The sequence below is a fragment of the Nothobranchius furzeri genome, chromosome 9 (assembly GCF_043380555.1).
Source record: "Nothobranchius furzeri strain GRZ-AD chromosome 9, NfurGRZ-RIMD1, whole genome shotgun sequence".
NCBI lineage: Eukaryota > Metazoa > Chordata > Actinopteri > Cyprinodontiformes > Nothobranchiidae > Nothobranchius > Nothobranchius furzeri.
In genome coordinates, this window is record NC_091749.1 from 35,419,890 (window position 1) to 35,446,432 (window position 26,543).

Consider the following 26,543-nt stretch of genomic DNA (forward strand, 5'->3'; position numbering starts at 1 on the left):
TTACTGATATCTCTCGTGTAACTCCAAATCAGTTTTTATTACGGACCAAATCTTTTGAACACTGTTAGTTTTTATAAGATTGAGGAAGTACAAAAATGTCCCAAAAACTCACAATTTATATAAATACTTAATTATTGAGGTGAAGCAGTAGATTTTGTTTTGTTTCTTTAAAAAATATATCACTGCCCTGAAAATTTATTTAGCTGGTCTTACTGGAAAATTGCATGGATTGCTGTTTCTGCTTTTATTTTTATTTTTATTTTATTTTATTCCCTTGGTCATCCGTACTGTAAAATACAATGTTTCCAGTAGATGACGCTGTTTTCTCAGATTTTGTTCCCATTAATTAGAATTAAATAATTTTGTAGATACCTTTATGACAAATCAGCAGTAATAATGTCAATGACGAACAAAAGGTAAAGGCAGCAAATAAATGACAGTTTCAAAAATTTCTTTCAGGACATACTGTCATAAACTGCAAAGTGGTGCAGTCGTTAGCACTGTTGTTTCAAAATTAAAGGTCACAGGCTCATGTCCCAGATTTTGGTACTCTGGTTTCTTCCCACAGACCATGAACAAGCCGTATCTTGAAGTGTCAAGCCACGAATGTGTGGTTGTTTGCATCTGTGTGGCCGTCCTGTCCAGGGTGTACCCTATCCTGGTCAAGGAAAATAAAGAGTGCGTTACTGACAAATATAGACCTTTCCTGGAATACGTTGCTCTAATGCCCCTGTGTTTTATGAATGATCTATAAACTAATATTAAAAAGGTCAGAATTCAACCTTGCAGCAATTGCACCAAAACAAACATTCTTTAAAAGTTTTTTTAATGTTAGTACATAACGTTGCTAAAGTAATGTTTTCAAAATGTTCTTTGAACGTTATTAATGTTGCTGTAACGTTGATAGAAAATGTTCTTAGAAGATTGTTATAAGAACGTTGTAACAACATTATTTCTGCATGATGAAAGTTCTCATAACGGTGATAGGAAACGTTTTTATAACAATGTTCTCTGAACGTGTATATAATGTTTTTGTGATTGATCAAAGTTCTCAAAATGCTGAAAGAAAACATTCCTAGAACCATGTTCTTGTAACGTCTTTACAACGTTATTTATGGTTGATGAAAGTTCTAACAATGTTTGTTAGAAAACATTCTTTGAACCACATTATTGGAACGTCTTAACAACGTTATTCATGACTGATGAAAGTTCTCATTATGTTGTTTGAAAACATTCATAGAACCTTATACTCGGAACGTTTTCACAACATTATCTGTGATAGATGAAAGTTCTCACAATGTTGCTGGAAAACATTTTCAGAACCACATTCTTATAATGTCTTTACAACGTTATTCATGATTGATGGAAGTTGTCATTACGTTGTTAGAGAACAATTTTAGAACCACATTCTCGGAACATGGTAACAACGTTATTTATGATTGATGAAAGTTCTCTTAGTGTTGTTAGAAAACATTCTTAGAACCACGTTCTTATAATGTCTGTACAACGTTATTCATGATTGATGGAAGTTGTCATTACGTTGTTAGAGAACAATTTTAGAACCACATTCTCGGAACATGGTAACAACGTTATTTATGATTGATGAAAGTTCTCTTAGTGTTGTTAGAAAACATTCTTAGAACCACGTTCTTATAATGTCTGTACAACGTTATTCATGATTGATGAAAGTTCTCATAATGTTGATAGAGAACATTTTTAGAACCACATTCTCGGAACATGGTAACAACGTTATTTATGACTGATTAAAGTTCTCTTAGTGTTGTTAGAAAACATTCTTAGAACCACGTTCTTATAATGTCTTTACAACGTTATTCATGATTGACGAAAGTTCTAATAATGTTGATAGAGAACATTTTTAGAACCAGATTCTCGGAACATGGTAACAACATTATTTATGATTGATGCAAGTTCTCTTAGTGTTGTTAGAAAACATTCTTAGAACCACGTTCTTATAATGTCTTTACAACGTTATTCATGATTGACGAAAGTTCTAATAATGTTGATAGAGAACATTTTTAGAACCACATTCTCGGAAGATGGTAAAAACGTTATTTATGATTGATTAAAATTCTCTTAGTGTTGTTAGAAAACATTCTTAGAACCACATTCTTATAATGTCTGTACAACGTTATTCATGATTGATGAAAGTTCTCATAACGTTGTTAGAGAACATTTTTAGAACCAGATTCTCGGAACATGGTAACAACGTTATTTATGATTGATGAAAGTTCTCTTAGTGTTGTTAGAAAACATTCTTAGAACCACGTTCTTATTATGTATTTACAACATTATTCATGATTGACGAAAGTCCTAATAATGTTGATAGAGAACATTTTTAGAACCACATTCTCGGAACATGGTAACAACGTTATTTATGATTGATTAAAGTTCTCTTAGTGTTGTTAGAAAACATTCTTAGAACCACATTCTTACAATGTCTGTACAACGTTATTCATGATTGATGAAAGTTCTCATAACGTTGTTAGAGAACATTTTTAGAACCAGATTCTCGGAACACGGTCACAACGTTATTTATGATTGATGAAATTTCTCTAAGTGTTGTTAGAAAACATTCTTAGAACCACGTTCTTATAATGTCTGTAAAACGTTATTCATGATTAATGAAAGTTCTCATAACGTTGTTAGAGAACATTTTAAGAACCCCTTTCTCGGAACATGGTAACAACTTTATTTATGACTGATGAAAGTTCTCTTAGTGTTGCTAGAAAACATTCTTAGAACCATGTTCTTATAATGTCTTTACAACATTATTCATGATTGATGAAAGTTCTCATAACGTTGTTAGAGAACATTTTTAGAACCAGATTCTCGGAACATGGTCACAACGTTATTTATGATTGATGAAAGTTCTCTAAGTGTTGTTAGAAAACATTCTTAGAACCACGTTCTTATAATGTATTTACAACGTTATTCATGATTGACAAAAGTTCTAATAATGTTGATAGACAACATTTTTAGAACCACATTCTCGGAACATGGTAACAACATTATTTATGATAGATTAAAGTTCTCTTAGTGTTGTTAGAAAACATTCTTAGAACCACGTTCTTATAATGTCTGTAAAACTTTATTCATGATTGATGAAAGTTCTCATAACGTTGTTAGAGAACATTTTAAGAACCCCTTTCTCGGAACATGGTAACAACGTTATTTATGACTGATGAAAGTTCTCTTAGTGTTGCTAGAAAACATTCTTAGAACCATGTTTTTATAATGTGTTTACAACGTTATTCATGATTGATGAAAGTTCTCATAACGTTGTTAGAGAACATATTTAGAACCAGATTCTCGGAACATGGTAACAACGTTATTTATGATTGATTAAAGTTCTCTTCGTGTTGTTAGAAAACATTCTTAGAACCACATTCTTATAATGTCTGTACAACGTTATTCATAATTGATGAAAGTTGTCATAACGTTGTTAGAGAACATTTTTAGAACCCCTTTCTCGGAACCTGGTAACAACGTTATTTATGACTGATGAAAGTTCTCTTAGTGTTGTTAGAAAACATTTTTAGAACCACGTTCTTATAATGTCTTTACAACGTTATTCATGATTAATGAAAGTTCTAATAATGTTGATAGAGAACATTTTTAGAACCACATTCTCGAAACATGGTAACAACGTTATTTATGATTAATTAAAGTTCTCTTAGTGTTGTTGGAAAACATTCTTAGAACCACGTTCTTATAATGTCTGTACAACGTTATTCATGATTGATGAAAGTTCTTATAACGTTGTTAGAGAACATTTTTAGAACCAGATTCTCGGAACATGGTAAGAACGTTATTTATGATTGATTAAAGTTCTCTTAGTGTTGTTAGAAAACATTCTTAGAACCACATTCTTATAATGTCTGTACAATGTTATTATTGATTGATGAAAGTTCTCATTACGTTGTTAGAAAACATTTTTAGAACCAGATTCTCGGAACATGGTAACAACGTTATTTATGATTGATTAAAGTTCTCTTAGTGTTGTTAGAAAACATTTTTAGAACCACGTTCTTATAATGTCTTTACGTTATTCATGATTGACGAAAGTTCTAATAATGTTTATAGAGAACATTTTTAGAACCACATTCTCGAAACATGGTAACAACGTTATTTTAATTGATGAAAGTTCTCTTAGTGTTGTTAGAAAACATTCTTAGAACCACATTCTTATAATGTCTTTACAACTTTATTATTGATTGATGAAAGTTCTCATAATGTTGATAGAAAACATTTTAAGAACCACATTCTCGGAACATGGTAACAACGTTATTTATGACTGATGAAAGTTCTCTTAGTGTTGTTAGAAGACATTTTTAGAACCACGTTCTTATAATGTCTTTACAACGTTATTCATGATTGACGAAAGTTCTAATAATATTGATAGAGAACATTTTTAGAAACACATTCTCACAACATGGTAACAACGTTATTTATGATTGATTAAATTTCTCTTAGTGTTGTTCGAAAACATTCTTAGAACCATGTTCTTATAATGTCTTTACAACTTTATTCATGTTGATGAAAGTTCTCATTACGTTGTTAGAGAACATTTTAAGAAACACATTCTCGGAACATGGTAACAACGTTATTTATGATTGATGAAAATTCTCATAACGTTGATAGAGAACATTTTTAGAACCAGATCCTCGGAACATGGTAACAACGTTATTTATGATTAATTAAAGTTCTCTTAGTGTTGTTAGAAAACATTCTTAGAACCACGTTCTTATAATGTCTGTAAAATGTTATTCATGATTGATGAAAGTTCTCACAACGTTGTTATAGAACATTTTTAGAACCAGATTATCGGAACATGGTAACAACGTTGTTTATGATTGATTAAAGTTCTCTTAGTGTTGTTAGAAAACATTCTTAGAACCGTGTTCTTATAATGTCTTTACAACATTATTCATGATTGATGAAAGTTCTCATAACGTTGTTAGAGAACATTTTTAGAACCAGATTCTCAGAACATGGTAACAACGTTATTTATGATTGATTAAAGTTCTCTTAGTGTTGTTAGAAAACATTCTTAGAACCATGTTCTTATAATGTTTTTACAACTTTATTCATGATTGATGAAAGTTCTCATAACGTTGATAGAAAACATTTTAAGAACCACATTCTCGGAACATGGGAACAACGTTATTTATGATTGATTAAAGTTCTCTTAGTGTTGTTAGAAAACATTCTTAGAACCACAATCTTATAATGTCTGTACAACGTTATTCATGATTGATGAAAGTTCTCATAACGTTGTTAGAGAACATTTTTAGAACCAGATTCTCGGAACATGGTAACAACATTATTTATGATTGATTAAAGTTCTCTTAGTGTTGTTAGAAAACATTCCTAGAACCACATTCTTATAATGTCTGTACAACGTTATTCATGATTGATGAAAGTTCTCATAACCTTGTTAGAGAAAATTTTTAGAACCAGAATCTCGGAACATGGTAACAACATTATTTATGATTGATTAAAGTTCTCTTAGTGTTGTTAGAAAACATTCTTAGAACCATGTTCTTATAATGTCTGTACAACGTTATTCATGATTGATGAAAGTTCTCATAACATTGATAGAAAACATTTTTAGAACCAGATTCTCGGAACATGGTCACAACGTTATTTATGATTGATGAAAGTTCTCTTAGTGTTGTTAGAAAACATTCTTAGAACCACGTTCTTATAATGTCTGTACAACGTTATTCATGATTGATGAAAGTTCTCATAACGTTGTTAGAGAACATTTTTAGAACCACATTCTCGGAACATGGTAACAACGTTATTTATGATTGATTAAAGTTCTCTTAGTGTTGTTATATTTATATAATATATTATAATATGTTTTATATATAATATATATATGTTATATATATATATATATATATATATATATATATATATATATATATATATATATATATATATATATTTGGAACTTTTTATTTTTGAATTAGAACGACAACATTTACATGGAGATGCATTTGAGTTTTTTCTTCCCCTCTCCAGGGCAGTGTTTCCCTGAACAAAGTTCGAATTTCCTTGTGGCCATAAGATCTCTACAACTTAACCAAATCACCAATCAGTACATATACAGTGGGGCAAAAAAGTATTTAGTCAGCCACCGATTGTGCAAGTTATCCCACTTAAAATGATGACAGAGGTCAGTAATTTACATCATAGGTACACTTAAACTGTGAGAGACAGAATGTGAAAAAAAATCCATGAATTCACGTGGCTGGATTTTTAAAGAATCTATTTGTAAATCAGGGTGGAAAATAAGTATTTGGTCACTTCAAACAAGGAAAATCTCTGGCTCTCACGGACCTGTAATGTCTTCTTTAAGAAGCTTTTCTGTCCTCCACTCATTACCTGTATTAATGGCACCAGTTTGAACTCATTATCTGTATAAAAGACACCTGTCCACAGCCTCAAACAGTCAGACTCCAAACTCCACCATGGCCAAGACCAAAGAGCTTTCGAAGGGCACCAGGAAAAGAATTGTAGACCTGCACCAGACTGGGAAGAGTGAATCTACAATAGGCAAGCAGCTTGGTGTGAAAAAATCAACTGTAGGAGCAATTATCAGAAAATGGAAGACATACAAGACCACTGATAATCTCCCTCGATCTGGGGCTCCACGCAAGATCTCATCCCGTGGGGTCAAAATGATCATGAGAACGGTGAGCAAGAATCCCAGAACCACACGGGGGGACCTGGTGAATGACCTGCAGAGAGCTGGGACCACAGTAACAAAGGTCACCATCAGTAACACACTACAACGGCAGGGAATCAAATCCTGCAGTGCCAGACGTGTTCCGCTGCTGAAGCCAGTGCATGTCCAGGCCCGTCTGAAGTTTGCCAGAGAGCACATGGATGATACAGCAGAGGATTGGGAGAATGTCATGTGGTCAGATGAAACCAAAGTAGAACTTTTTGGTACAAACTCAACTCGTTGTGTTTGGAGGAAGAAGAATACTGAGTTGCATCCCAAGAACACCATACCTACTGTGAAGCATGGGGGTGGGAACATCATGCTTTGGGGCTGTTTTTCTGCTAAGGGGACAGGACGACTGATCTTTGTTAAGGACAGAATGAATGGGGCCATGTATCGTGAGATTCTGAGCCAAAACCTCCTTCCATCAGTGAGAGCTTTGAAGATGAAACGTGGCTGGGTCTTCCAACACGACAATGATCCCAAACACACCGCCTGGGCAACAAAGGAGTGGCTCCGTAAGAAGCATTTGAAAGTCCTGGAGTGGCCTAGCCAGTCTCCAGACCTCAACCCCTTAGAAAATCTGTGGAGGGATTTGAAAGTCCGTGTTGCTCGGCGACAGCCCCAAAACATCACTGCTCTCGAGAAGATCTGCATGGAGGAATGGGCCAAAATACCAGCTACTGTGTGTGCAAACCTAGTAAAGACCAATAGTAATCGTTTGACCTCTGTTATTGCCAACAAAGGTTATGTTACAAAGTATTGAGTTGAATTTTTGTTACTGACCAAATACTTATTTTCAACCCTGATTTACAAATAAATTCTTTAAAAATCCTGCCATGTGAATTCATGGATTTTTTTCCACATTCTGTCTCTCACAGTTGAAGTGTACCTATGATGTAAATTACTGACCTCTGTCATCATGTTAAGTGGGAGAACTTGCACAATCGGTGGTTGACTAAATACTTTTTTGCCCCACTGTAGTTCTGACAAGCTTTCTCTGTATTCATCTTATCTGCTTTCTAATACATTCTACATTTTACTTTGATCTAGCTAAATAACTCACCCAAAAGACAAAAATACATTAAAAAATTTATAATAATAATTTTCACATGAGAGTACTATCTTTCTAACATTTGTTTTATTGGTTCCCACATTTTTTCTAATTTCACTAGTCCCAGTCATAGTCTTGCATTAATTTGTTCCATTTTGTAGACCTGTCTAACTCTGTCTCTCCACTGTGCCACCCTTGGGGGTTCTGTGTCCAGCCATAAAACCTTAATACACTTCTTGGCAGTCATAAGCAGAATTCTGATTACGTATGTCTCCATTATGTGTGTAAGAATTTTTGTATAGCATTCCCAGTACAAACCATTTTAACTTAAATTGTAATTTCACCTTCCAGGTTCTTTCAATTTCTCCCTAACACCTTCCCAGAATGGTATGAATTTAGGGCAGAACAAAAGTATATGTGAAAAGTCTCCCACTAGCCCGCATTTTCTCCAACATAAATTTGAAACGTTACTATTTAAATCAAATCACTTTTTTTGTCACGTCACATGTGCAGGTACACTGGTACAGTACATGCGAGTGAATTTCTTGTGTGCGAGCTCCACAGCAACAGAGTTATGCAAAAATACAGTAATGTAAAAACAAGTAAAATATAAAAATGGCTAATCTAAGTAATAATATGTATAAGTTGTAATGTATATACATTACTAAATGTTTATGCAAGTATATTATTATTATTTTTTTAATATATTGTTCTACGTGTGTGCGTGTGAGTGTGTGTATAGTGTGTATATACGTGTTTTACAAATGAATAAAGTAAACAATAAGATAAGAGATATAAAACGTACAGAGGCTGGTATGTGCAAAACAGTGGCATTAATGTACAGTATGGAGTGTGTAATGTGGGAGTTTCAGTAGTGAGGGTGAGGTGTCTGCGAAGTGTTCAGCAGTCTGATGGCCTGATGGAAAAAACTGTCTCTCAGTCTGCTGGTTCTGGACCGGATGCTGCAGAACCTCCTTCCTGATGGAAGTAGTCTGAACAGTTTATGGCTGGGGTGACTTGAGTCCTTGATGATCCTCCCCGCTTTCCTCAGGCACCGCTTCCTGTAGATGTCCTGGAGGGAGGGAAGCTCACCTCCAATAATCCTTTCTGCACACCGCACTACTCTCTGGAGAGCTTTGCGGTTGTAAGCGGTGCTGTTGCCATACCAGGTGGAGATACATCCAGTGAGGATGCTCTCAATGGCACAGCGATAGAAGGTCCTGAGGATGCGGCGGCTCATGCCAAATCTTTTCAGTCTCCTGAGAAAGAAGAGGCGCTGCTGTGCACTCTTCACCGTATTTTCCGTGTGCACTGACCACGTAAGATCCTCAGCCAGATGAACTCCAAGGAAACGGAAGCTGCTCACCCTCTCCACAGCGTCGCCGTTGATGATGATGGGGGTGTGTATTCCTCTGCTCCTCCCGGAAGTCCATTATCAACTCCTTTGTCTTTGTGACGTTGAGGGTGAGACGGTTGTCCTGACACCAGTGGGTCAGGGCGCTGATCTCCTCCCTGTAGGCCGTCTCATCGTTGTTGGTGATGAGACCTACCACTGTGGTGTCGTCCGCATACTTCACAATGATGTTGGAGTTTCTCGTGGCCGTGCAGTCGTAGGTGTAGAGTGAGTACAGGAGAAGGCTCAGCACACACCCCTGCGGAGCACCAGTGTTCAGTGTGACGGGGGATGAGGTGGTGCTGCCTAGTCTGACCACCTGGCGTCTGTCAGACAGAAAGTTAAGGATCCAGCTGCAGAGGGAGCTGCTCAGTCCAGACAGTTTCCTGTCCAGCTTAAAGGGAACAATGGTGTTGAATGCTGAGCTGTAATCTACAAACAGCATTCTCACATACGTGACATGATAAGTGGAGTTTTAAAATATGCGCCTTCACCTTCCATTCAAATTCCCTCCAAGACAGACTATTAGTTAGTTTATGGCCTGCTTCAAGTGTTTCCTCCCATTCCTCATCTGTCATCATTATGTTCACTTCCAGTTCCCATTTTTCTTTAATATCTGTATTCTTAACAGTCAAATCCTGTTGTAAAGCTTTATATATTTTGAAATCAGTCCTTTTTTTTGACATGTCCTTTCTGTTTAACATATTCCTCCATATTAAGTTTATCCTTGCTTGAATCTTTGCCTTATTTCGAAATAACTAGTCAATTAAGTGTGAGTATTGAGTGGTACTGGACTTCTGTAAAAATAATTTTCATAGGGATGAAGAAAGTACTCTGTCTGGCTGTCCTAAATAACATATTAAGCATGAAATTACGAATTATTGTGAAATTACACGCACAGGAAGTGCTTTTATTTTGTAGCATTTGCTCAGTCGGCTCTCGAAGCTTCTGGGCAGACCGAGAAGAAGAGCAGGGTCGGAGGTGCATTAACTGTCGGATGTCACGCTTCTGTTCTGCACTTGACAGTCGATGCTTCTGCACCACTGAGCTAAATGTAAGTAGCCACCATAAAAGTTGCTTAAATGTTTTTAAGACGGACATGGTGAGTAATGTTGGCCACGTAGCAAGCTAATATGCTAAGTCATCGTGTAAGTTAGCTGTGTTATTAACGTTGTGTGCGACTAAAGTCCGTTTATTAAATGAAACGAGCAGCGCTTTCTCATTATTGAAGGTTAGCATTACTTTAGATACTTTTTATTAGACTTCTAGAGACTTATTCCCTCCATTTTTGTCCCCTCCATTGTATTTTTTTTAAACGTGACGTTCTGAGAAAAAAATGAAAGCGGGAGCTCAGCGCCACCAAGTCAAACTTAAACGTCCATTTATTAAAAGTAAATGAGCAGTGATCTCTTGTACAGCGATGAAAAATCAGTCTGTGTTGTAAACTATTTTCCCCGTAGCACCTGTGCCATAGCTTTGCAAGCAGCCTGCTTTTTTAACCGTAGAAGAGGATTGTGACCGCAAGAGACGAAGCAGTGCTGATCTCGATGCTATATGTTCCCTCCTTCCCTCCATTTTTGTCCCCTCCATAGTTTTTTTAAAACGTGATGTTCTGAGGACAAAAAAAAAAAAAAACAGGAAGTTCAGTTCGCTGGCGGGAGTTTGTCAGTTTTTGTGAAAAGTTTTATTTAATACACACATATACATCGAAATTTTGTTAATGTTTTTATCATCAAATTAACTAGTGCTCAGTTGCACATATCTTGAACCGCAGAACGCTGTTTCTATTAATTTCACAGTATTTTAGTGTTGTAATTTTGTCCTTACTGTACGCTGTTGCTCCAGATTCTTTTCTTTAAATGTTATGTTTTTAGCTTTGTGTGGATAAGTCAAATTACACTTGAATCTTCTCACATAGCTTCATATATAGTGGAGGACTGCCTAAATTTTGCTGACTAACACAGATCTACCTTGTGATTCACAAAGTTTTTTTTCTCTACTGATTATGCTTCCTGGTGTAGATGTGTAAATGTAGAGTATCTGCGTTCCTATGAGCTGTCAGCCACATTGGGAAGCCTGTCTATGAATCTAAAGTCAGACTTCAATGATCCAACCCCACTCTCTGCACACAAGATTGATGGCATGCTGCTGTTGACCCCCAAGAGGTTCATACAAGTGAGACAGAAGTAAGAACACTGGTGAGTAATTCTCACAATCTGTATTTTTGATGGCACATTCTAAATAACATGACTATATATGTATGTATGTATATATGTATACAGATTTGTCTTTTAAAACTGTCGCTTTGGCACAGAGGCTGTTATTCATGATTGTTAACATTCAAAAAACTTATGAAAGCCCTATGTTTTCTGTATTAAGGTGCTTTTGACTTAAATATCTCTTAATTTCTTTATTACAGTGATGGCGGCTGAAGCCCCACGAAACATGATCCTACGTGCTGTCGAATCTGACCGTGTAATTAAATTAAAACTTGACTCCTGTCCGGCCTCTTTTGATGAACTGATTAAGATTTTAAAAGAAAAACTGGAACTTGACTGTGATTTCAATTTGAAATACGAAGATCCAGACTTTGATGGAAGGCTCACTTGCCTTGTTGACATAGAGGAGTTACCACAAAAATCCTTTGTTCATATTTCCCTTACACAGGATTCCCGTTCTGTTGCATCAACTGATACCTTTTCAGATGTGTCATCCCCAGAGCGTCTAAGCAGATGGCCCCCAGGTCCTTTTCAGATTCCCAAATTTCCATTTGACATTGAGCTGACACGTAGAGATGTGAATACTGAATTTGAAAAGAATGAAAGACTTCAGTTGTCAAGAATCTGGCATCTACCATATATACAGTAGGTTCAAGGCTTACCCTAGTGACAAAGAAATAGCAATGGTCTTGTGAGCAAACATCATGTTTAAAAGAAGCAGGATCTGACAGTGGTTGGAATGGATGGAAAAACAGTATCAAGTTCAAAAAGGAAAATTACAGGACTAAGAAGAGAAGAGCTGGATGTCAGGAGGTCTCCGTAAATGCTGGGAAAAGAAGCCAAAGAAACCCAGAGAATGAACCTTCCCATTCAAACATCCAAGCGTGCAGAACTTCCTGCCTAACTTTCCTCAAGGAGAAGACCCCTCTAGTCTGGGCTGTATGAGGCAGGCTGTTGTTGAGGAAGTAAAGAAGACTGAGAGAAACATATGTGTTATTAGCCGGATGATGCAGACAACATTTGCCTTGAGACGACAGACGAGTCATGTCCTGCCCTCCTGTGAAAGAGCTGATGGACCTCTGGCCTGCTCTTCATATGCCAGCTGAGGTAATGAGGATCAGCTCTTTCATCTGGTTTTATCTTTGACCATGCTATTTCACATTGCGTGTAGCGTTGCTGTATTTCATTCATCATAAATTAATAATTGTTTTTATTGTACTGTTCTTTCATTAATGCAGGTGTATGCAGAGTTTCAACGAATCACAAACCAGAACCGTCCTAACACCTTTTATGCGCAGCTAAATCACCACACTCCTCATTTGATGGCCTTATTCATACAGAAAGCTTCCAAAACTGGAAAGACTGCAAATGCTTTGGCTGACATTGTCAAAGCCCATGATGCACAGGTGAATATACAATTTACAGGTAATGTCTTTATGCTATGAGTATTGGAGCCACTGAAGAAAAAAAAATAGAATTCTGAGAAAATAAGTCATAAATCTGAGTTTAATCTCAGAGTTCTGACTGGTACCTAAAACAAAAAAAAAAAGGAAATTGGGGAAGATTATGAGGGGGGATCAGAATTCTGACTTAAATCTTAAAATTCAGGCTTTTATTTTTTTGTTTGTTTTGATTTGGGTTTTTTTAACAAAAAATTCCTAAATAGTTTTTTGTTTGTTTTGTTTTAGGTTTATGAAAAAAGTCAGAATTCTGACTTAAATCCCAGAATTTTGAAAATATCTGAGTCTTTTTCTCAATTCTTTTTTTCTTCTTCAGTGACTAATACTCTTAGGCAATAAGGCAGTATTAGGGCCACTGAAGGAAACAATTGAATACTGAGATAAATGTCAGAATTCTGACTTTATTAATTTTATTTATTTTCAGAATTTTTTCTTCAGTGGCCCTAATACCCCTCCGTATTATGTAATGTTAAACACTTCAAATTAACTTTTGAATTCAGCAGTTTATCATTGGATTTAGATGCAGATATCACTGTCTTGGAAAATTGGTCAGAGCAATTTGGCATTAAGTTTGATTAGTAAACTTGACAGTATTTACACTCAATCTTCTTAGGAATTACATGATGTCCACACAAGGCGTACCACTGTTCTACATGCCCTTCCTGTCTATCTGCGTGAGGAAACCTCTGGATTTTTGAGGACATGTGTGGTAAGTCCCAGTATTGTAAATTTGAACAAATCATTCTATTTATTTATGCATAAAGACAACACAAGGACAACGCACATGAACATTTTGGAAAATGTGCCATTGTTTCAACTACAAACCTTTGGCAAGATGTTTAAGCCTGCCACACACGAGAGCAATCAGCTGAGCAAACGGCCTCGAATGACTGTTTGCTCAGCAGATTGCTCGCCATGTGCGCCTGATTTTCACTGAGTTTTCTGCCTCTCGAGACGCTGAGGTGAATATCTGACCAGTTAGATATTTTGAGCCTCACAGGGGTAAAAACTCGCTGTGTGCGCACTACTGAGCTGCTGGTTGAGCTGAAATATTCTAGTGGCCAACCAAAGCACTTTCTCCGCTCACATGACCCCAAGATGTATTCAGATGCAGCCCCTTACCCTGTCTGCGTGTCTGAAAAATAAACAAAACGGTACCTTGCGGATCGATGGGCCCACTGTTTCCATTACCCTTTCGGAAGGATTCTGGGTCTTCCAGGTGTGTCTCGGAGTAAATTGGCATAAACTCCTTGCCTGGTCCATCTTTCCAGCTACTGTACCCATATTTTCCTAACCTTGAAATGCCGGTGGCGGCGACATTTCGTCAACAAAAAAAGGATAGGCATTTCCTCCGTTTCCAGCTCTGTCTCTGTTTTGTTTCTTTTCTGACATGCAGACAGGGGGCTGCCATCTTGGGGTCATGTGAGCGGAGAACGTGCTTTGGTTGTCCACTAGAATATTTCAGCTCAACCAGCAGCTCGGTAATGCGCACACGGCGAGTTTTTACCCCTGTGAGGCGGAAAATATCTTAACTGGTCAGATATTCACCTCAGCGTCTCATGAGGTGGAAAACTCAGTGAAAATCTGGCGCACATGGCGAGGTATCTGCTGACCAAGCGGTCATTCGAGACCGTTTGCTCAGCAGATGGCACTCATGTGTGGCAGGCTTTAAGGCACTGAGAAAAATCAACAATCACTGCAAAGAATTCAAGTAGCTTTCATTAGCATAACACTGGCACACACGGAAGCCATCTCACTTTATTCGTAAATGAGAGCACAAAGCAACAGATTGAACGGGAGTAGGGCTGGGCGATATGGCCTAAAATCAATATCACCATATATTGAAGATCTCACCTCGATAACGATAAGTTGACGATAACTACAGGAATGCGTAGCAACAATATTTGTCCACTAGATGGGGCTGTCTCATGTATTACATTGACTAAAATTTTACATGACTCAAGGTGCTACAGCTTCTTAAACGGACATAAATGTGGCCAACTTACACATCTTTTCATTTTTTTATTATCAAATTTATTGACATGGGAAAAATTATCTGGATGAGAGACAAGAACTTGGATAACGATAAATCTTTGACATGTTGCCCAGCCATAAACAGGAGTCTATCAGACTGCATTTATTGTTATTTACATGACAATCTACTGAAATAAAAATGGCCACAGTCAGAGTTTCAGTTCAAATATGATTAGTGTATGATCTCCCTTTCATTTTTGTAAGGATGATACCAATGAGCCGGACCTCAGGGATGCAGCAGTTGTCCTCCTGACAACCATCACCGATGATGCCGAGAGTCCAGTTACGTACGACCCAGTGAGAATCTGTTATCCTAGAGCAGTGGTTCCCAAACTTATTTAGCCGCGCACCCCCTTCTATGTCCCGACCATGTCGACGCACCCCCCAGCCACCACATCAGGGCATGGCTATATATATATATATATATATATATATATATATATATATATATGTATATATATATATCAGACGTCAAGCTAAACAGACAGGGTTAAAAATAATGATCGACCTTTTCCCCCATCACTTTCATTTTTTAAATAGTAATTAATAAACATTCGATACCATTATGATTTCCTTTGATTTAATTTTAAATAAATATTTAGAGTGTCCAGGTAGCACATCAACAATGCAATGTAACGGTTTTCTTAAAGTAGGAACGTTTAACCTGTGCGGCCAGAGCGCTCTCCTTCCTTCTGTTCTGCGTAAACCTGAGCTGATCACCTACTTGTGCGTAATCAAATGTCTATAGGGGAAAAGATGTAGCCATGATGTTCACTTTTACCTCAGACCGACTTATTGCTGTTTTATGGTGTGGCTGAATCTGCGATCCGCTGCCACGCTGACTGGAACAACAAATGCTGCAACAGGGGTTGTAGTCAGGTTCGGAGTCACTGCTGGAGCGGACCCGACTTTAATACGTCATCCCAAAATAGAAGCTAATATCTTAATTTGACCTGGAATGAAAAATGTTTTAAAACCTCTTAAAAGTTTTTATCACAGAGGAGGCAGCGCTCATTTCTGGGGCGCCGGAGTTTGCGCAGCGTGCGCTCTTATTGAATCTGCGTGTGTGTGTGTGTGCGCGCGGCACAGCTCCATGAGGCGCTCCAGTCACCTTGCGTCGTTATCGGCGTTATTTAAACCAATGTTGTAAAATGACTTCTGCCCAGCCCAGATGTGCTCGCTTGTGCACCCGTGAGCCGTGGTTCAGCTGGCACGCGTCTGACCTCTGACAGACGCACTCTGAACTTCAGATCTCCGGCACGCTGTTAATAGCCTGAATGGGAATCATTTCTTATTTATTTAATTACATCCACAATGTTCTGTGTGTGAGGTTTACAATGTCAGAACACCTGCATGAGACAGGTGTTAATTACAATCTGCCAGAATGACTCACCACCTTCAGATTCCTCCAACATCGTTAAAAATGATCAAATACGGAACATATCGGTGTGCGCAGGCCAGAGTGCTGAAGCTCGGCACATTGTTATTATGAAGCTAGAACACATGTGGAGGACACGCGCGCGCGCGCAAAAATATACTTGTTTTCAATTATATTTATTGTGGCCACTTACGTTTTCTTTGGCCCACCCACAAATGAGTTTACGCTAATAGTGACATATGACAGACTTCTCTGAGCTCCGCAGCCATTACACTTTTCACCTCGCGCACCCCCTAGCGGCAGCTCGTGCACCCCACTTTGGGAATCCCTGTCCTAGAGGGTGATGTGATTGTCAACCTCTCCAGGCTTCCTGATGCCTTCCTGGTAATGTTCGGCCTCATCTATGCCTTACATCTAGATTATCCGAAGGGACTGACCAACACATTTGAGTCCACGCAGAAAATCTTACTTGGTCTAAACTGTCACCCAAGCTGCAGAGTCAAAAATGACCTGATGTTACATGTGTAACTCAAAATCTTAAAGAGTGGTGGATTCAGATGGCTCACTCTGTTAGAGCATTGTCCACATCCACAATGTAATTTACTATTTGTCTGCTCTTTAATTGTTGATGTTAAAGTAACACACCACCATTTGGGCAAATATGTTCATTTTCCACTCCTCCTTGAGTTAACCCTCCCACTGTCCTAATGGGTAGGACCCCGCGAGGAAAGTTGACCATTGAGCAGGGTTGATGGTTCATCCCTTGGGTCTATATGGCAGAGGTGAGGAGTGAGCACCACCTCACCCCTGTCACGTGGACCTCAAGGGATAAACCATCAACCCTGCTCAATGGTCAACTTTCCTCGCGGGGTCACCCATAAAGACAGTGGGAGGAACAGTTGAGTTTTACCTTTTCTCTGTTCGTCCAGCCGTTCTGAGTCTGGCAACTCCATTTGTGTCTTTAGTTTCTTCGTCTTCGTCTTCCTCCGCTTATCCGGGTCCGGGTCGCGGGGGCAGCATCCCAATTAGTCTTTAGTTTAGCATGAATAATTGAATCGGATTAGCCCATTAGAATCTAATGCTAATAGGCTAATCCGATTCAATACTCGACTGGTTTTATGCCAAATGGCATAAAGTACTCACTGACTTACTTGATAGTGGTTAGTGTAATTCATATTTTGTTAATGTTGAATTGATGTGCATCCTGATGTTGCTTTAAACCAGGGATTCCCAAAGTGTGCGCGAGCTGCCGCTAGGGGGTGCGCAAGGTGAAAAGTGTAATGGCTGCGGAGCTCAGAGAAGTCTGTCATATGTCACCATTAGCGTAGAAACTCATTTGTGGGTGGGCCAAAGAAAAAGTAAGTGGGCACAATAAATGTAATTGAAAACAAGTATATTTTTGCGCGCGCGCGTGTCCTCCACATGTGCCCTAGCTTCATAATAACAATGCGCCGAGCTTCAGCACTCTGGCCTGCGCACACCGATATGTTCCGTATTTGATCATTTTTAACGGTGTTGGAGGAATCTGAAGGTGGCGAGTCATTCTGGCAGATTGTAATTAACACCTGTCTCATGCAGGTGTTCTGACGTTGTAAACCTCACACACAGAACATTGTGGATGTAACTAAATAACAAGAAATGATTCCCATTCAGGCTATTAACAGCGCGCTGAAGATCTGAAGTTCAGAGTGCGTCTGTCAGAGGTCAGACGCGTTCCGGCTGAACCACGGCTCACGGGTGCACAAGTGAGCACATCTGGGCTGGGCAGAAGTCATTTTACAACATTGGTTTAAATAGCGCGAGACGCGGTGATTTGAGCGGCTGTGCTGCACACGCGCGCACACACACACGTGCACACAGATTCAATAAGCACGCACGCTGCTTTAACTCCAGCGCGCCGTCAGACTGAAGGCAGAAATGAACGCTGCCTCCACCGTGATAAAAACTTTTAAGAGGTTATTTTTCATTCAAGGTCAAATTAAGATATTAGCTTCTGGGATGAGTCGGGTCCGCTCCAGCCAGTGACTCCGAACCTGCAGCATTTGTTATTCCAGTCCGCGTGGCAGCGGATCGCAGATTCAGCCACACCATAAAACAGCAATAAGTCGGTCTGAGGTAAAAGTGAACATCATGGCTATATCTTGTCCCCTATAGACATGTGATTAATACGCACAAGTAGGTGATCAGCTCAGGTTTATGCAGAGCAGAAGGAAGGAGAGCGCTCTGGCCGCACAGGTTAAACGTTCCTATTTTAACAGGGTGTCTGCGGGGTTTTAAAAAGTATTAAAAAGTGATAAATAAAAATAGTCAAATTTAAGGCCATTAAAAGTGTTAAATTTGGTCTCAGAGGTATTATTTTTTCCAAATTAGGTATTATTTTTTCAGACTATCAGATGTCGTATTCTGAACATCGTCATAGAAATATATTCCGAATGAAATGTGTTGAACGATTATAAAAACAAAGCAAGCCGATTATTTGCTCCTCCCACTTGCGCTGCCTTGAGTTGCAAATGAAGCACTCCTCCCAGTGTTGCCAAGTTAACTTAGCGACTTTGACGCTATTTCTAGCAGCTTCTCAGACCCCCTTCTTGACTTTTTAAATCTTAAAAGTACCTAGTGAACACCTCAGAAACATCTCTGGTAACCCTTAGCTACTTTCTGGATAACTGTTGTCGACATTTCCTGCAGGTTAGCTAAACACTCCGCCTGCACTCCGGACCATTCTTCAGGACATTAGGAAAGGGAATGATGTAGTGATGTGTCGGTCGCTAAAGAAACGGCTCTCGGAGCCGGCTCCCTGTTGGATTAACCAGAGTGAGTGACACACACCCGCACCTGCGGACTCCTGAGCCGATAAAAACGGCTAAATGTGCGCGTGCGGCGTGCTAAACACACGTGCAGCTTGCCCCTGATTGCTGTGAGACCGGGTTGGGGGTGGGGGTGCAGCTGTGGTTGGGACATTTATTACATTAACTGATGGACTTGTAAATAAATAGTTTATAAATAAGGTAGAAATAAGTTCCTCACGCTGATAAATAATAACTAATCTCTCTGAGGACATGGTGCTAGTGCACTCCTACAGCACCTTGACACGACTCAATAAATGCTATGCAACATTTAGTGAACAGCAATTTGCATGTATTTATAAATGCCACTGTATAATTCTTGCTGTCAGTATTTGCAAGATATTGGTATTTGGGTCTGTACTGGTTAGACTTAAATGAGTTAAACCAATGTCTACAGCCCTTGGGTCAAACTGAGCTATAAGTATATTGGTCTTTTTATACTGGGAATCAGGAGTTCTTGTGCCCTGAGCAGTTTTATGACTGAATAAAAAAAAAAAAAATAAAAATCTACATAATTTGAAAAATCGTCTTAAATAATCGAGATCTCAATTTCAGTCACAATAATTGTGATTATTGTTTTTGCCATAATCGAGCAGCCCTGCTTTAGCATATCCGGTCACATAATGATGACGTCATATTCAGTGGTCGTTGTGCATCATTTCAGGCCTCGTGGTCGACTGTCTGAACCGCTGAACAGAAGTGCCTGGCTTATTTTCTAAGTAAAATAAATATGTGCAATACGTTGTCAACATCAGTGAGTCTCTAAGTCTATTCTTTTTGTATGTTATATATGTTAAAATATGTGTAAATAGGTCGCTGATTAACACTTGCAATTTAGTGTTGTGATGGTTTTAAAAAAATTCTGAAGGTAGTAAAAAAAGTATTAAAAAGTATTAAATTTTACTTAAGGATTGCTGTATATACCCTGTTTAAGAAAACCGTTAAATTGCATTCTTTATGTGCTACCTGGGCACTCTAAATATTTATTTAAAATGAAATCAAAGGAAATTGTAATGTATCGAATGTTTATTAATTGCTATTTAAAAAATGAAAGTGATGGGGCAGTGCCAAGTGTTCATTTTTTTGCTTTGTGTGTTCACAGGGCATGCTCAGTTGAAGTTTCCCTCTCTGCGCGTTCAAGATAAAAGAAAAATAATACGAAAGAAATGCAACAATGAAAACTTCAAAAAGGCATCAACAACCAAGCAAGTGGATCCATAAAATGGACTGATTTTTTTAAAGGCATTTTTAAAAAGTCTTTCAAAATGGACAGAATTAACGCGTTAAACATGTTCAGAACAGTTTGCGTTCTCATCTTTGATTAATCCTGGTAAACAGGTCTGTTTTTGTTCTGTTCTAATTCTCTCTGTTTAATACATTTAAACAAAATTACTTAGCTACTTTATTAACTTTTTTCTCTGCATAAAGACGGAGTATCAGTAAATAGTGGAAATTAAATGTATTGGTAGTAAGCAAATAGATGTTAAATGTTACTTGCAGTATGTGTTTATAGAGAAAATAGAGATACTAAAATTTACTAAAAGAATATTACGTCAAGTTTACTGTAAAGTGTACTTTCAAAACTGTAAGTATACTCAATTATATAAGAAGTACACTACAAGTAAACATATATTATTACTTTAAGTATAATTTTAAGTATACATTCAAAGAGAAAAGTATACTCAATTATTTCAAAAGTACACTGCAAGTAAACGTATAATGTTAAAGTTTATTTTTAAGTATACTTTCAAGGGCAAAAGTACTCAATTTTATTAGAAGTAAACTTATACTGTTACTTTTAAGTATACTTTGAAGGAGAAAAGTATACTCAATTATATCTGAAGTACTCTATAAGTAAACTTATATTATTACTTAAAGTATATTTTAAGTATACATTCAAGAAGAAAAGTATACTCAATTGTATGAAAAGTAAACTTATATTGTTACTTTAAGTATACTTTCAAGGACAAAAGTATACTTAATTATATCAGAAGCACACTCCAAGTACACTTGTGATGTTACTTTAAGTATACTTTCAAAGAGAAAAGTGTACTCAATTATATCAGAAGTACACTACAAATAAACTTAAATTATTACTTTGAAGTATACTTCAAGTATACTTTTAGTGGCCCAATTTAGACCCAAGGAGTATAATTCTAAGTAAACTTTAAGAACAAGTATGCAAATAAACTTATGTACACTTAAGTATACTTGAAATTAGATACTTAAAGTATACTTCTTTTTCGTAAGGGTTTCAGAAACTAAAGTTTTTGCAATGTTATACTAATGTCACTGCAAAGTAATATTAACCTTAAGATAACGTTTCAGAAACATTAATCTTCTGTTCCATTATTGTTTTGCTAACCTTAAGATAACGTTCCAGAATCATTATGCTGATGTTCAAGCGTTGTTTTGCTAACCTTAAGATAACGTTCCAGATACATTATACTTGTCATGTTCTGTGTCCCTTTGTTCCCCAGCCCCTCCAATTCCCACTCCAGGTTCTCCTTTTGTGTTTCATATCGCCCTCATATGTCCTTTGCATCTCATTTATGTGTCTCCTGTGTTCCTTTAGTCTTCTCCAGTCATCCCTCTGCAGTGTTTATAGTTTCAGCTTTTCATTTTTATTAGTCTCTTTAATATGTTTTGTCCCACCAGTTTTTGTAGTTCTCCTTCCCTTTAGAATTTTAGTTATATGGTTGCTTTTGTGTTTTTAGGTTCACTCTTAGGTCATGTTAGTTTCTTCCCTGATTAGTCATTGCTTTCACCTGGTCCTCCCCCCACACTCCACACACCTGCAGCTCATCTGCCTCCCATTATGCCCCAGTGTATTTAAGCCCTGTCTTGTCTCTGTGTCTTGTCGGTCCATTGTTGTTTGTTGTAATTCTGTCAAGTTCTTCTCGTGCCTCTAGTGCTTGGATCTAGTCTTCTCGTGCCTCTTGTATTTTTGGATCTCCAGATCTCTATCTGGATTTTTGGACTGTTGGCTCCCAGCCTTTTGGATTACTTTTGTTTTTTGGTTACTCCTAAAATAAAGGATTTCACTTTACATCTTCCCCAGCCTCGTGTCATCCTGGGTTTCAGCATATTTGGGTCCTAAACATCCCCAGATCGTGACAATACTGATGTTCCAGCGTTGTTTTGCTAACCTTAAGATAATGTTCCAGATACATTATGCCGATGTTCCAGCAATGTTTTGCTAACCTTAAGATAACGTTCCAGATACATTATGCCGATGTTCCAGCAATGTTTTGCTAACCTTAAGATAACGTTCCAGAAACATTATGCTGATGTTCCAGCAATGTTTTGCTAACCTTAAGATAACGTTCCAGATATATTATGCTGATGTTCCAGCAATGTTTTGCTAACCCTAACCCTAACATTCCAGAAACATTATGCCAATGTTCCAGCAATGTTATGCTAACCTTAAGATAACGTTCCAGAAACATTATGCTGATATTCCAGCAATGTTTTGCTAACCTTAAGATAACGTTGCAGAAACATTTTTCTAGCCTTTAGATAACGTTCTGGTAATGTCAGGCTAACGTTTTAGCAATGTTTTGCTAATGCTGCAACAATGTTTTTCCAAACATTAACAAAATGTTCCGGTAACATTGTAGCAGTATTGCAGCCATGTTATGAAAATATTCCGGGAACGTTATGCTAATAATCAAATAACGTTTCAGTAACCGTTCCAGTAATGTTATGCTAATGTTCTGTTAACATCACGCTAACCGTAAAATAACATTCAAACAACTTTAAGCAAACATTCCAGCAATGTTTTTGTATCGTTAACACACCATTCCAGTAACGTTAAAAAAACTGGACATTTCTATGTTTCTACAACATTCAAAGTAAACATTCCCATAACGTTCTGTTAACATCATGCTAACCGTAAAATAACATCCAAACAACTTTAAGCAAACATTCCAGCAATGTTTTTGTAACGTTAACACACCATTCCAGTAACATTAAAAAAACTGGACATTTCTACGTTTTTACAACATTCAAAGTAAACATTCCCATAACGTTCTGTTAACATCATGCTAACCGTAAAATAACGTTCAAACAACTTTAAGCAAACATTCCAGCAATGTTTTTGTAACGTTAACACACCATTCCAGTAACGTTAAAAAAACTGGACATTTCTACGTTTTTAAAACATTCAAAGTAAACATTCCCATAACGTTCTGTTAACGTCATGCTAACCGTAAAATAACATTCAAACAACTTTAAGCAAACATTCCAGCAATGTTTTTGTAACGTTAACACACCTTCCAGTAACGTTAAAAAAACTGGACATTTCTACGTTTTTAAAACATTCAAAGTAAACATTCCCATAACGTTCTGTTAACGTCATGCTAACCGTAAAATAACATTCAAACAACTTTAAGCAAACATTCCAGCAATGTTTTTGTAACGTTAACACACCATTCCAGTAACGTTAAAAAAACTGGACATTTCTACGTTTTTACAACATTCAAAGTAAACGTTCTGTTAATGTCATGCTAACCGTAAAATAACATTCAAACAACTTTAAGCAAACATTCCAGCAATGTTTTTGTAACGTTAACACACCATTCCAGTAACGTTAAAAAAACTGGACATTTCTACGTTTTTACAACATTTAAAGTAAACATTCCCATAACGTTCTGTTAATGTCATGCTAACCGTAAAATAACATTCAAACAACTTTAAGCAAACATTCCAGCAATGTTTTTGTAACGTTAACACACCGTTCCAGTAACATTAAAAAAACTGGACATTTCTACGTTTTTACAACATTCAAAATAAACATTCCCATAACGTTTTGTTAACGTCATGCTAACCATAAAATAACATTCAAACAACTTTAAGCAAACATTCCAGCAATGTTTTTGTAACGTTAACACACCATTCCAGTAACGTTAAAAAAACTGGACATTTCTACGTTTTTACAACATTTAAAGTAAACATTCCCATAACGTTCTGTTAATGTCATGCTAACCGTAAAATAACATTCAAACAACTTTAAGCAAACATTCCAGCAATGTTTTTGTAACGTTAACACAACCGTTCCAGTAACATTAAAAAAACTGGACATTTCTACGTTTTTACAACATTCAAAATAAACATTCCCATAACGTTCTTACAACAAATTTTTGTTAGCTGGGAGTTGTACAAAATCTTAAAGTTCGACCAATAATGACAGCAAATAACATTTTAATTATGTGCTGCAAGAGTTAAATCAGTTTAACTGTGATGATGATGCGTACCCACCTATTATAAAAATGTACCAATCAAATGAGCCTTTGTCAATCTTTAATTTGTTTTTCCTTTGCATTTATAACACGTGTCCCTCTATCTGATACAGCCTCCTCCTCTCTAGGAACTGTTCTCAGGCAGAGCCGGTTGTCACATTCCTGCACACACTCATTCTTGTGGTGAGCTGCAGGCCTGCAGTGTTGAGACAAACACCTGTTTCTTTACATCGCTTTGTTTCTCCGGGTCCTTCCACTCAGGGTCATCTGGACCACAAGCTGCCTACGGATACGTTTCACACTTTAATGCAATTATTTTAGGAGATTTGGTGAGGCCTCCTCTTATGTCCTTGAGTCATATCTTGTGTGAAGCAGGGTGGTTGGCTAGGTCGGTGGTTACACTCATGGGAGTGCATTCCAGACCTTCTGCATCATGTGAAAGTCAGCCTCTGCTGCCCCATTGTCGCCGTTTAACCCTGCTGTCAGAAGGGAAAAGAAACAACATGGATACTATTTTCTGCTTCCTAAAGAAGCACAACTTTGTTTCATTTAAAAATAGATTATAAATGTAACTCTACTTGATGAAGTGTCATTTTATTCACAAATGTGATATTTTCAATATTTACATGACCCATGTATTTTTTGTTTTTGTTTTAAAGGTGTGGAACACTCATTTAATAAATTAGCCGTAGTCTCTAGTGAGAATGAATGCCTTTTAAGGCCCTGTCTACACGTAGCCGGGGATCTGCCAAGACGTAGATATTTTTCTACGTTTTGGCCTGTCATCCACACAAAAACAGAGTTTTTTCACACGAAAACGGATCTTTTTAAAAACTCCGGCCAAAGTGAAGATCTGCGTTTTCTCCGTTTTGGGTGTCTGCGTGTGGACAGACAAACCCAGAGTTTTAAGGTCCGCAACGTCACTTTCCGCGACAAAAAAATGCTGACATCACGTGTGCGACCTGTGTTTACACTAGCCAGCATCATGGATCGCCTCAGAGCTGCGCTCGCTTTATCAATTGTCCAAGCGCTTTTTGCTTGTTTGTTTTTGCAAGCGGAATTACTGCTCCTTGCGGAAGACCACAGACGAAGGACGAGGTTAAGAACGGGGGAAGTACTGCCGCCTACAGGTCTGGCATGTCCTTAACAACGTATTTATCCAGGTACGTGTGGACAGAGTTTTTTTTAAAACGAGGTGGTGTGGATGCAAGTTTTTGGAGGGGCGGATATTCGTTTAAAAAAACCCGGCTACATGTGGACTAGGCCTAAGTCATACTGAGAGTAAAAAACACTGGTGCACCATTTCCAGGAACTAGAAGTGAGCCAGATCACAGCTGAGCTTCAGGCAGTAAGTTTTGGAGTTTTATTTCCTGATATTTGGATGTCTTGTCTCTGATTGGCTGACAGCAACACAACTCTATCACTGACTCTGCTTGCTCTGCAATGTGAATGTTTTACCTCCACAAATAACACAATCCTGGTGGAGTTTTGCTGTGTGGTGGAGTTGCTAATGATAATGTTAGCTTCCACTAATCAAGACATTCTCTGCGGATTCTTGAATGCTAAACCAACAACGACCTTCCCTGTCGTGAGCCAAGATGGGTGAGTCCATGAAGTTTAACTCATTTACAGCCATTGACGACTAAAGTTGTCAGTGCATTTTTTTTTACTGGGCAGGCATCGGAATGAGCCTCCGCACCGTGAGAATAAACATCATGGGTCTAAAGCTGTTCTCTGTCCGTGTATGTCACACGTCACGTGATCAGGAAGCAGAAAATCCATGAATTAGGAGATTGTTGTTGGCCGCTGCTGTGAAAAAAAGTGAGGCACAAACCGGAAAAGCTTCTGCTCCAATACGACACTGGATTATGAAAGAACGGATAAAGCTAGAAACACACTGATTCTTCCTGATGTAAAAAGTGAGTCTGTATTTTCTTTTGGTAGTTTTGGCGTTTAAATGATCATAGAGCACAATGTTCTGTGACTCTTCAAACACACACACACACACACACACACACACACACACACCTACACCCACAAACCCACACACACACACACACACACACACACACACACACACACACACACACACACACACACACACACACACACACACACACACACACACACACACACACTAATGCTAGATGATTACCATCACT

At 37.8% G+C, this 26,543-nt stretch overlaps 1 protein-coding gene across 1 annotated transcript in view; it reads left to right on the forward strand.

The window, feature by feature from the left end:
• si:dkey-56m19.5 (proteoglycan 4) overlaps positions 1-26,543 on the forward strand; it is a 32,737-nt gene that overhangs the window by 426 nt on the left and 5,768 nt on the right. The window lies entirely within an intron of this gene.